Raw genomic sequence first — 13,006 nt, 5'->3', positions numbered from 1 at the left:
ATCCAGCGGATTCCAAAGCAGAAATTAGTTCATCTTTTGCTCTTTTAGCAGTTGATAGGTCATGGGCTCCTGTTAACACATCGTCTACGTACATTTCGTTGCGAAGAATATTCGATGCTATAGGGTGTGTATCTTGGACGTCATTGGCTAGCTTTAATAGGGTTCGAATAGCTAAATATGGCGCGCAATTTATACCGAACGTAACAGTTTGGAGTTCAAAGTCTTCTATTGGGTCTTCAACAGATTTTCTGAAGAGTATTCTTTGAAAAGGGGTGTGCTGCGGGTCGACAAGTATCTGTCGATACATTTTTTGAATATCCGCGTTAAAAACAAATCGAAAGAGTCTCCATTTTAAAATTAGAAGGACTAAGTCCATTTGAAGAGTGGGTCCAACATATAAAGTGTCATTGAGGCTCTTTCGATTAGATGTTGGGCTTGATGCATTAAATACCACTCGTAATTTTGTTGTTATGCGGTCGGGTTTAATGACTGCGTGATGTGGTAAATAATATGAGGTGGTTTTATCCGCGGGCTTATATTCAACTTTCTTCATGTGACCAAGTTCCAGGTATTCGGTAATTGCTTTATCATATTCCGCCTTAACTTCGGGCCTTTTAAGTAAAGACCTTTCATTTCTGAGGTATTGAGCTAGCGCTATGTGTCTTGACTCTCCAATTTCGACGTTTTCGGGGTTCTTAAAGGGTAGAGTTACTATATAGCGTTCGTTGGGGTTTTGACGTGTAGTTTTTTGATATCTTTCTTCGCAAAGTACGTCTGATGGGGAGGCTAGGGGCTTTTTGGGAACTTCCTCGACCTCCCAAAAACGAGTAAATAGGTTATCCGGGCTCATTTTATTGTAAAAAGAGACCAAGTTTGGTGACTGAGACAGTCTGGGTACAGGGCCAGTCAAAAACCACCCAAACTCTGTCTCTTGGGCTAAGAGTGAACCTAAAATATTTCGTTTAACTCCTCCTAGAATAAGTTTTGGGTATAGATCACTACCAATCAATATGTCCACGGGTCTGGGTTTGTGGAATTGGCGATCTGCTAATATGAAACCGAGCTTTTCAAGGCACAACTTAGGGTCAAGTGGGTAGGAGGGTAAATTATCCGTGAGGTTGTTTACAATAAATGCGTGTGTCGATATTCTAAAATGTGTATTCAACGGTGAGTATAGGGTAATTCCGCAAATTTTTGTTGGTGTTGCTGAAACTGAGTTATTTAACCCAGTTACTTGGGCTGACATGGAGTGTGTGGGTATATCGAGATTCTGCTGTAGTTTTTTGGATATAAACGTAGCTTCGGATCCCGAATCGATGAGTGCTCTTGCAGTGAATCTTTGGCCATTATGTTCTATCTGAACCATGGCAGTTCCTAATAAAATCTGCTTCCTATTTGGGTTCAATGGGTGTTGGGTTGTCGATAGAGTGGACTGTATAATGTTGGTATAGGTTTGCGGATTTAGTTGTGGGGTTTGCGTGGGTGTGGAGGTATCTGTGTTGGTATCAGGAGTTGAACTTAAGACTCTTAATCCCTCCGGGGGGGATTGGGTTCGACTTGTTGAGTCTCTATGGAGTAGGGTATTATGTTTTTTATTACATTTTCTGCAAGAGTATTTGCTTTTGCAGTCTCTGAATCTATGCGACATTGCTAAACAGTTATAACAATATCCGTACTTTTTGATTAGAGATATACGGGTTTCGACACTCATGGCTAGGAATTTATGGCATTCACGAATGGAATGTTGTTTTTTGCATATTTGGTAACTGTCTATTTCGAATGGTTTTTTTGATAAATTGGGTTCGGAATATTTTTTTTTGTTTTGACTGTTCCGGGATGGAGTTATTAGATACGTTGACGTGAAAAGTGTTGTATCGTTTTTCATAATCTTTTTTTGTTATGGTGGGTTGGGCTGGGTGACTTTTTGAAACTGAAGTTTTAAAATTCCCTACTGATTCCAAAGTTTTATATTTATGGGTCAAAAAACTATCAAAAGTTTCCCATGAGGGTATTGTGGAGTTATCTTCGAGGGTGTATTCAAATGCTTCTAGGGTTTCCTTAGGTAGTTTTGAACTACAAAGGTATATTAGAATCGAGTCCCAGCTTAATGTGTCTATCCCTAGGTTTGTCAAATTTGTTAAAGAACTGTTTACCGTTCTTTGTAGGGTTTTAATGGAGTTGCCTGTTTCTTGTGTTACTTGTGGCAGATTAAAAAGAGTTTTTAGTTGGGTATTCCCCTGCATTCGTTTGTTTTCATATTGGTCCGTTAAATTTTTCCATGCTTGTATGAAACCATCATTCGTTAAGGGTGCACTTCTAATTGCTTCTCGTGCTTCGCCCCGGGTCTTTTGGTTCAAGTGGAAGAGCCTTTCCACATTGCTTATTATGGATATAAAGGGCTGTGAACATGTCTCTAAATGTAGGCCATGTCACATAATCTCCGTAAAAGATGTCCGTGTCGCATGGGGGTAGATGAACTGTAGGTGCGAAATCCATTATAGGGACCTCTGAAGGTCTCTCTTTAATTTCTTGGGTATGTTTCGGGTTCTTTAGAATGTCCACATCCTTATTTATTGAAGCTAAGCAGTTTAGATACATTTGATAGCATTTTTTATATGAATCTTTTATTTTGTTTAAATCGTCGGCACTATTAGGGGCTCTGCGAAAAACATCATATGCTTTCTTCAATTTATTATAAAGAGAATCGAGTTCAACTCTTTTGATTTCTAAAGTGTATACTGACTCGTTTTCAGGTAGGGTCTGGAAATGATCATCCACGAATTCAATCAAATCAGAAGTTGTTATCTTAAAGTCTTCCATTTTATTTAAAAGAGGGTGGCTTTACAACCGAATGTAATGAAGGGAGTGAGTTCGATTATTACTTTGAAGATAAAGCTCAAATGAATTTTCGTACTTTTATGTATTACAAAATTTTATTCACTAAAGGCAACTGAGAATGCGTTTCAAATTTTTCCTACAGGGGGTTTTCAATTTTTTCCTACCGGGTCGCTTTTTCGATTTCCTACTGGGTAGCGTTTTCGATTTCCTACTGGGTAATTTTAGTTTGTGAGTACTGGTTGGGTTAACCGTTGATATTGATACCAACAATTTGTTAGGTGGAATGGGTTGCTTTGGTTTTATATACGTGTGGGTGTGTATATTTGACTAAAATGTAAAAAATATAAGCAATAATCGCTGTCGACAGAGCAACTGGTGTTACACTGCACTGTTTCGGGTATGTATTATATATATATACAATATATATATATGGGTATATATAAAAGTGCAAAGCAGAATATATAGCAAAATAACTAGCGATTCAAGCTAGCTTAATTACAAATTTTTTTAATTTTACTTTGCAAAATTGTGATTTGCACTTATGAAAAAATATTTGAGATTATTTGGGTCGTACTTACAGTTTTTTTTTTTTTTGAAGTGAAAACTTCTTTAGAATCGTTGGGAGTGATTTGAGAAAAAGTGAAACGAAAAAGCGACCATCTTGGCTTCGAAGCGTTATATTATATGTTGATATAAACGTAGCGACGAACTAAATAAGTTTTATTTTTTCTTGTGATTCGAACCAAAGATTTTGGATCGGAAGCTCACATTGCTAGCCGCTCGGCTACCGCGCCATGCTGTTGGCGGTGGCCTAAAAGTTATTTAGTTACGAAGCGACATATAAACGTAGCGACGAACTAAATAACTTTTAGGCCAACGCCAACAGCATGGCGCGATAGCCAAGCGGCTAGCGATGTGAGCTTCCGATCCAAAATTCTTGGTTCGAATCACAAGAAAAAAAAAATTTTTTTTTTTTTTTTTTGAAATTTGCATTACATTTCTGATTATTTATTGAAAACAGGTTTTTGGCTTTTCTATTTTTGGTTTAGATACTGAAAGTCAGTTTAAGTGAATTGGTATAAATATTTCGTACATTAATTTTTGTGAACGTGTAATTCTCAAAAGGTTTATTAGAAAATGTATTGACAAGGTAGTTTGTTGGTTGTGTATGGTTATCGCTTCTCGGCCTTATGGCTAAGATCAAAGTGTAGCTTAATCAGCTTAACATAGATAGATCCTTCATCGGAGGACAACAAATGTTAAACTGATTTTAATATATCTAGCGAACCGACACTCTCGAAAAGAGTGCGGGAATTTTTTATGTATCACCCCGGGGGGGGAAATGTCCCCCCGGGGAAAACGGTCTTGAAGCCCACTTTATCTGTTCTTATCAGCTTAACATCTGATAGATCCTCCATCGGAGGACAACAAATGTTAAACTGATTTTTGGAAATGGGCGGAGCGTTTTAGTGGCTTGCTCCACCTCTGCCACGGGTTGGCCCGGTATTGCAGTACGGCCGGGATTTCGGCCTTGAATAAATACAAGAAGAAATATACTAATACATTTAGCTTTGGTGGGAAGAGACATAAATTTTTATATGAATACAAGTAGACGAAAATGGAAGAAATTTGTAAGTCTGTTTCTTCGGTCCGTTTGGGTATTTTTTTTGACAACATCGAAACCAAAGCATTTGTATCATATTTTAGCTATCATAAGCCACTCGTATCATTTGTCGAAATTGAAAACATTGAGGATGAATAATAATAAAATGAAGAAAATAAAATATGAACTTTATAGCAATATTATAATGAACCTATAATTATCCCGCCCCTAACGCTGCTTTCGTCTCATTCTCTCTCAGTTTGTTTTACGGAAGGTTTCACTTCTATCGCGTCTAACCGTTAGACTGGTATTTTTTTTTTTTTGTTTTGTTGTTGATGGGTTTTTATCGTTGATGTCTTGGCAGCTTCTGCTTATATTTCTTTGTAGATTAATATCTGTTGAACTTGTTTATTTGTTGAATACTTCGGGTATATTTTTCACTGTGTATATCCGGCTCGAAGGACCAAAATGTCGGGGTATTTCGACGGTATGTGGCCGATTCCGTATAAATGAAAAATAGGGTTATAGGGTCGTTATAATTCAATTTATTTATAATTGGGTTTATATGGTATATGCATGTGTATGTATGTTTGAGTACTAATTATATGTAAAATAATATATATAATAACCTGTTTAATTAGTGATACAGCTGGATTTTTATTTCCTTCTTGGCGGTATAGCTGGATTTTTATCTCCTTCGTGTGGTCTACCTTGTTCTTCGTGTGCTGTTAGTTAAAAACTGAAAAACTTTTATATCGATGTTGGTGCTGCTGTTCATTCCTGCATTGTCCTTCTTTCGCCTTTCGGAATTTAAGAGGACAATGCAGGGATGTGTTTGTTTGGAATAAACAATAACTGAACCAACTTTGAGTTGCAAGTTATGAGGTGGAAGTCCTGGTAGCTCCAGAGGGTTCAAAACCTCCGTTGGATAATTTACTACATCATCGGGATTTGTTATGGAATCAACGCAAAAAGCGTTTTTTAGACTAATTTGAGGTCGCTGAAACCAAAAATGAATTTTTTTCTTTTTTTTCAATTAACGGTTTCCGAGATATTCCCAAAAAACCTGTTTTTTGGGCAATAGTGCAGTTATTACCTCCAATCTCGAAAACTGAGCGCGCCATTTCTTTGAAGTGCATAAATTTCGAAAGGCACACATATAACCTACATGGCAATATATAATTCGTGTCAATGGAAGTCGTAGTTTTCGCAAAGTTAAAAAAAAGACATTTTGACGTTCTTTACTAAATTATCAAAGTTTATTAACTTTTTTCTGGAACAAGCAATTTTTTTATATTCACATAAGATAGGTTTTCTAAAAGACAATTTTGTCACCTACATTTTAAGCCTAAGTTTGTCTGAATCGAAATCGAAAAATTGTAGAAGTTATGACCCATAAAGTCAACACGTGTGATTTTGCAGCTTTTGACTTGGCTATGTTTGAGGTCAAAAATACGCTTTTACTCTCAAACTTCTTCTTTTATGTTGCACGGAATCTTCACGAAGTTGTATCCAACAGTTGTCGCTCATCATTCCTTGATCCCAAAAGCCCTCATAACGCTTTTCAATCGTAGCAATATCTTAATAAAATCGCTCGCCTTGTTCATCACTTTCAGCCCCCAAATTCTGAGGAAAAAAATCCAAATGACTGTGAAGTAGGTGCATTTTTAACGACATGCGAGCACCTGTTAACAAAAACAAAGTTAATTGTAAATTTTCCAATAATTTTCCAAACAATTTATATGATAAATATATTTTGGAGTATGTACGTTTTACAATACTAACCAATAGTTTTAAAGTATTTCATCATTGTATGAATCAATTGATGGTCGTTGTTGCTCCTGTTGTTTCCCAAGAATCCATGAACAACTTATTGGAAAGCTTTCCAAGCTTTAGCTTCGGGACTGTCAAGGCATTGTTGAAATTCTGTGTCCGTAAACAATTTCTTTATCTGTGGACCGACGAATATATCCGCTTTGATTTTCTCTGTTAACAATCTTGGAACTTGCTTTTCAAGTATTTAAGGGCTGTGTTTTCCGTTTTTTTTGCCAAAGCTTTCACAAAATTCTTCATTAGCCCTCTGTCATCGTGCACAAATTTATACTTACAGAAACTTGGCGCCACCGAAAAATATACACAGACGTACAATGTTCATATCTAGCTCTTATTTAGCTGGAATTGGTAGAATGGGCAATTAGCTGGAATTGGTACAATGGGCAAATTAGCCTATTCTGCGACAAAGTTTATCAACTTTTTTCTGGAACAAATAATTTTTTTATATCGACATAAGATAGGTTTTCTGAAAGACAATTTTGTCATCTACATTTTAAGCCTAAGTTTGTCTGAATCGACGAAAAATTGTAGAAGTTATAACGTATTATGTGAATGAAGACAATTTCATCGTCTGTCGTATTTCCTTTTGATGCATACAATACGGTTTCGAACAAAAGTAAATCATGCCAGCCTGTGTATTGAGTCACGCAAAATAACTGTTCTTATATATATATATATATATTTATTTGTATGAAATAATGTAATGAAATAAATATTGTCTTTAATTATAGTGAGCCTAAGAACAGTTATTTTGCGTGACTCAATACGCAGGCTGGCATGATTTACTTTTATTCGAAACCGTATTGTATGCATCAAAAGGAAATACGACAGACGATGAAATTGTCTTCATTCACATAATACGTTATAACTTCTACAATTTTTCGTCGATTCAGACAAACTTAGGCTTAAAATGTAGATGACAAAATTGTCTTTCAGAAAACCTATCTTATATCGATATAAAAAAATTGTTTGTTCCAGAAAAAAGTTGATAAACTTTGATAATTTAGTAAAAAACGTCAAAAATGTCTTTTTTTAACTTTCAACAGCTGTTTTGCGAAAACTACGACTTCCATTGACACGAAAAAAAATATTGCCATGTAGGTTATATGTGTGCCTTTCGAAATTTATGCACTTCAAAGAAATGGCGCGCACTATTTTCGAGATTGCAGGTTATTACAGGTTTTTTGGGAATATCTCGGACACCGTTCTTTGAAAAAAAAAAACAAATTCATTTTTGGTTTCAGCGACCTCAAATTAGTTTAAGAAACGCCTTTTGGTCGAGGACCATTTTTGGTGTAAACTAGTGTTTTTGATTGAATGGTGGAATTCAGTGCGTGTACATCATTATTCTTTGCGGCGAGAATTGCTCGTTGCTAACCAAGCATAATTCTGATAATTCTCACTAATGTTTGAGAAACCATTTTCAATAAGAGCTAATTGAGAGTCTACAAATCGGCAAAAGTCGTTGGTAAGAGTAATTAATCCAGGTGTCGCATCAACTGCGAAATTTCCATTTCCAACAGCTAACCATTGTTTGGAAAATTGTGCAGCACTTTGATCATTTTGAAGTTAAACTCTCATATTAGTGGTTAGCGATAATGTTTTTACGTTATTCCACAAAGGTGATGCCTTCAGGCAAGCATTCAATTCATCTGCATTCCACGGGGAATTACTGTTTGTTCAGCAACCAAATTAGGATATGAGCATGCGGTAGTCCACGCTTCTGGCATTCCACCGAGTACATATAACAACGTGTGTCACCAAAAACTCGATACTTAGAAAGCACATCCATCATAACCTTGAGTTTTTGCTGAAATACTCTGGCGATCTAGCGGTTTTTGGCCCGGGTCCACCTCACGTTCAATTTCCGTCCACTTCGGATTGCATGTGAACGTAATAAATAAATCCGGAGTTCCATAATTTCGCACGTACATACGTCATAACGTCTTGAGCGTATTCGTGCATGTGGCGTCGGCTTCCGATATAAGATGATGGGATAATCGTCAGGCGTCCAATATTCTTAATATTACCATCTGAATGAATAGCATCGCGATAGTGTATATTGTCCTCAGATCGTAGCTTTGCCTGATTGAATCGGATGAACGCTAAACGTTCGGTCTCGACTTTGACATACATGTCGACCGCAAATTGCTGGAATAGTCGACGGCACTTCAGAATGGCATTCTCCTCATGTGTACGAATCATCATGCGATACGCATAGTAATTCGTTGATACGCCTGAAAATGCAAAATTAAATGGATTGTTAATGGAAACCATTAATAGCAATAATTAGTGTGTGAATATTGTACCTGTAATTGGATCGACCATCTTCAACGTGATGTATCCGTCTTGCCCTTGACAATAAATAATTGGATAGTGTAACGCATCGTACAAACGATGTGTCTCGTTTACACGATGCATGATATTGCTTCTTCGCTGAACGTCAATGTCTCGTGATGTATCATACTTGGATCGCCAACAATAATTGCAGCAACATCATCAGTGATGGGTGCATTGAATCTTCGCACATGTTCACCTGTTGGGGTACGCTCTTATGGCAAATTTGTGCGTATCCGATGGCATTCGTTCCAATGCTGTTTTGAACATATTAACCACAGCATTATCAGCGTAAAAAAATGCTTGCAACTGTTCAATAATTCGTCTCTTTAACTGTTGTGTTCCCTGTATATTGCATCGCACATTCAGCTGATCCACCATCGACGAAGTGAAATATATTTGCTGAAATTGTTGCGGTTCATCCGGTGTTGGCACCATTGAACCATGCAAATGATATATTTGTCCTTGTTTCTGTGATAGCAAAAAATTAAGATAGAATAATTAATTTATTTAATTTTCAAGAATACGGTGTGACTTCTGATCGTGTGATGGTGTAGTGTGTGGTGTATGTGTAGTTGTTATGTGTTGCAATTGATTGTGTTGATGTGATTGATTGGTGTGAGCGATTGGTTGTGTGTGTTCTCGAATGATATTAGCTCCAAAGGAAGTCATGCGAAAGCAGTTATTGTATTAAAGGATGCGTTGAAGAAAATGATTGAAATCGGGATCAGTTCCATCGAACAATGATTTCAGTGGCTGTGGTGGTGTAAGTAATGGATCCAGTTTGACTTTTCCACTTGCGCAGCACAATCCAATCGTTTCTCTTTTGAACTTTAACGCATTGCAATATCGGCATACAGTCATCATTGGTCCAATATCTAAATTGTCACCATCACTGTAGTTCGCAGTGGGATCATATTGGAATGCCAGTTGTATGGTGCTAATGATCTTCGTGTGCTTACGCGTTGTCTCAATCGGGCATTTTCTGCTATTATACAGTGTGGGCCATATAGCGTTTAGTTTTTGAACCACCTATTTTTTTGAGAATGGTAACACAAATGACATGTCAAATGTGTTCATAATTTACTTCAAGGTTTGACATTTACGAAATGGGACGCTATACGCTTGAACAAAATTGGGAAATATTGAAAACCTATTTCCAAATTGGTGAGTCTTCTTCTTCTTTTCTGATTTTCACATCGGTGGCTACGTCAATAAGCAAAATTGTCGGATTTGGGGCTCAGAAAATCCACACGTTACTGTAGAGAAGCAAATGCATCCACAACGAGTCACTGTTTGGTGCGATTTTTGGTCTGGCGGCATCATCGGGCCATTTTTTTTTTTTCGAAAATGACTAGGAGCCGCGGTTACAGTAAATGGCGAACATTACCGTGACCTGCTGAACGAGTTGTTTCCAAAAATTGAAGAGGATGACATGGACGACATTTGGTTTCAACAGGACGGTGCAACTTGTCACACTGACAAAGTTACACTCGAACTTTTGGCTACCGTACTGCGATTTAAGCCCGTTGGACTATTTTTTATAGGGAGCCGTTAAAAACAAATGCTATGCGAACCATCCAGAGACGATTGATGCTTTAAAATACAAAATCGAAGTTGCCATTCATAAAATTGGAGCCCAAGCAATCGAAAATGTGCTTAATAATTGGGTTGATGGAATGGCCTACTGTAAAGCCAGTCGTGGCAGTCATTTGACCGATATTATTTTTCATTCATAAATGACAATGTTCAATCTTCAAAATAAAAAAAAAAGTTTGAAAAAATATTGATTAGTTTTTGAAGTGAAAACTTCTTTAGAATCGTTGGGCGTGATTTGAGACTCGATGAAACGAAAAAGCGACACCAAAAAGAAGAAGAAAAAAGATATACGTATATATATGTATGTATAGAAAATGCTTCAGTACCAGGCACACAGAAGGATGGCATAAGCAAATTTAAATTTGTGAATTTATGTATGTATGTATATATGCGGATATATGTATATATGTTGTGTGTATGTACATATGTGCCTCGCCACAGCAAAACATACGGTAAAATTTCTCAAGAAATCTAGCGCGCATTCATAGGCACAGCGCACATTCATAGGCACAGCATTGCATGTACAGTAGGGCGGGTCGATTTAAAAATCGCTCATTGCTCTATGAAAATCGTATTCTAGGGATCAAAATAAGAAACTTTGCCGAAGGAACCATACCTCTAAAACGAATTCGAGCATTTAGAAACATATATTTATATACATATATGGGTGCAAACATATTTACGGAGCCCCGGGCACTCGACTTGACAAAAATTGAATATTGGCAAATAATTCTACGCGAAATTTTCCAATATTGACTATTTTCGAATTGTCGAGAAAATTAGCATATGGGCGGCTCGTTTTATAAATGAAAGTACTTGCTCTTAGAACTATGAGCTCGAATTTATAAATCAATTTTTTGATGATGAGTTTTTGTTGCACAGTACAATAGTTGAAATTGTTCGGCGCCGCCGCGACTGTTCAGCGCTATGGCAACTAGGATGATGGCCGATACGCCTGCGCCTATTAAAGCATTTTGTTCTTGTAGTCGCTAGGCATAGAATTTTAGCTTTGGACGACATACGCATTTACAGGAATAAAGTGAGTGGCCTGTGTGTGCGGTTGTATGTAGATGCATATGTGTATATTAATTAATTAATTTAATATATGGAAAATAACAATAAATTATTATTTTACAATAAAAAAAGGAGCACTAGCTGCCAGGGCTTACGGCTCAATGTGTATATTAATAAGCATTGTTTTGCTGGAAGTTCAGAACACAAATATGTATGTACGTACATAGACTAGGCCATAGTATAGCATACATACATATGTATAAAAAAATACCAGTCTAACGGTTAGACGCGATAGAAGTGAGACCTTCCGTAAAACAAACTGAGAGAGAATGAGATCAAAAACAACAATTGACGCGGTATTTCAAAGATATGTTGACAACATTTGTTGAAATTGAAAACATTGAGGATGAATAATAATAAAATGAAGAAAATAAAATATGAACTTTATAGCTATATTATAATGAACCTATAATTATCCCGCTCCTAATGCTGCTTTCGTCTCATTCTCTCTCAGTTTGTTTTACGGAAGGTTTCACTTCTATCGCGTCTAACCGTTAGACTGGTAAATTTTTTTTTATAGCCAATTCAAAATGCAAATTTTACAGGGTCCACCCTATATTTCGTCTTTCTTCGTTCTGCATGTCTTGTGCGGCGGCCGATGTTCGCACGTCGTCCTCTCGGCATTTTGGACTATGGACAGACTGGTGAATTTAACCGCAAATGCATGATCTATATAATTTACACAGTTCAACTTATCACCTTAAGCACAAATGCCTGCTGTTAAAGGCGAATAAAAATTTTCACAATACGCGCGATTGATTTGATGGTTTCCAATTGAACTGTTAGGAAACGAATAATTTTAACCTCAATTTCTCAATTTCACAGTGAACACAATGCCCGTTTTAAGTTAGCGTTTGAAAGAACGTGCGCATAATAAATGTCACATGAAATGAACTGAGCAGAGTACATGCTATAAACCTTACGGAGCCCGAGACCTTTCCAACGAATGTAAAACCGTGAAAATCGGTTCTTGCGTTCTGGAGTTATAGCGTCAGGAAGGAAACCCCGACTTATTTTTATATTATAGACCCGCTTCGCTGGGTGAAAGAAAAATATAAATGAAAAGTGTTCTTTGTTTTTTTCTTGTTTCATCATTTAATTCATGCTCGGCCATTATTTTGTGACTTATTCCAATAACAATATTTTATTTATTTTAGTGACTTACTCTAATGATTGTAAACTAACAACTTATTCTAAAGCCTTCTGATACACAAAATGTTTGGTTTTATTTTCATGCGGTGTATAAATATAAAGTAACGATGGTTTCCCTACTCGAGAACATTCTACATACAGTTGCCCATGTCCAAAGCATGGATAAGTTAGGTAATTGAAGTGTTTGACCTTGAGACTTATTGATTGTAATAGCAAAAGCAAGGCGAATGGGAAATTGAAGTCGCTTAAAATCAAAAGGCAAATCTGTTGAAATCATTGGAATAGGCGGAATCAAAACATCACCACCTTAAAATTTGCCTTTCAAAATTGTTGCTTCAATTACATTGTTCATTGTCCGTTTCACTGCTAATCTTGTCCCATTGCATAGTTTCGGCTGATTGATATTTCGCAACATAATGATCACTGCGCCGACTTTCAATTGCAAACGATGTGGTGGCAAGCCAGGCAAATTAAGTGAGTTCAAAAATTCAATTGGATAATTCAATACATCGTCGGGATTAGTGATTGAATCAATTGATTTATAGGTGACAACTTCACCTGGAATTTGAG

General features: G+C 36.8%; 2 pseudogenes; both read left to right on the top strand.

Annotated features, from left to right (window-relative positions):
• The first annotated feature begins 4,012 nt into the window (after window positions 1-4,012).
• On the top strand, window positions 4,013-4,135 carry LOC129251038 (U2 spliceosomal RNA; annotated as a pseudogene).
• A 61-nt stretch (window positions 4,136-4,196) lies between these two features.
• Window positions 4,197-4,377, top strand: LOC129250951 (U2 spliceosomal RNA; annotated as a pseudogene).
• Window positions 4,378-13,006: the final 8,629 nt, after the last annotated feature.

This window comes from Anastrepha obliqua, chromosome 6, assembly GCF_027943255.1.
Source record: "Anastrepha obliqua isolate idAnaObli1 chromosome 6, idAnaObli1_1.0, whole genome shotgun sequence".
NCBI classification, from domain to species: domain Eukaryota; kingdom Metazoa; phylum Arthropoda; class Insecta; order Diptera; family Tephritidae; genus Anastrepha; species Anastrepha obliqua.
This window is presented reverse-complemented; position numbering and strand designations above follow the sequence as displayed.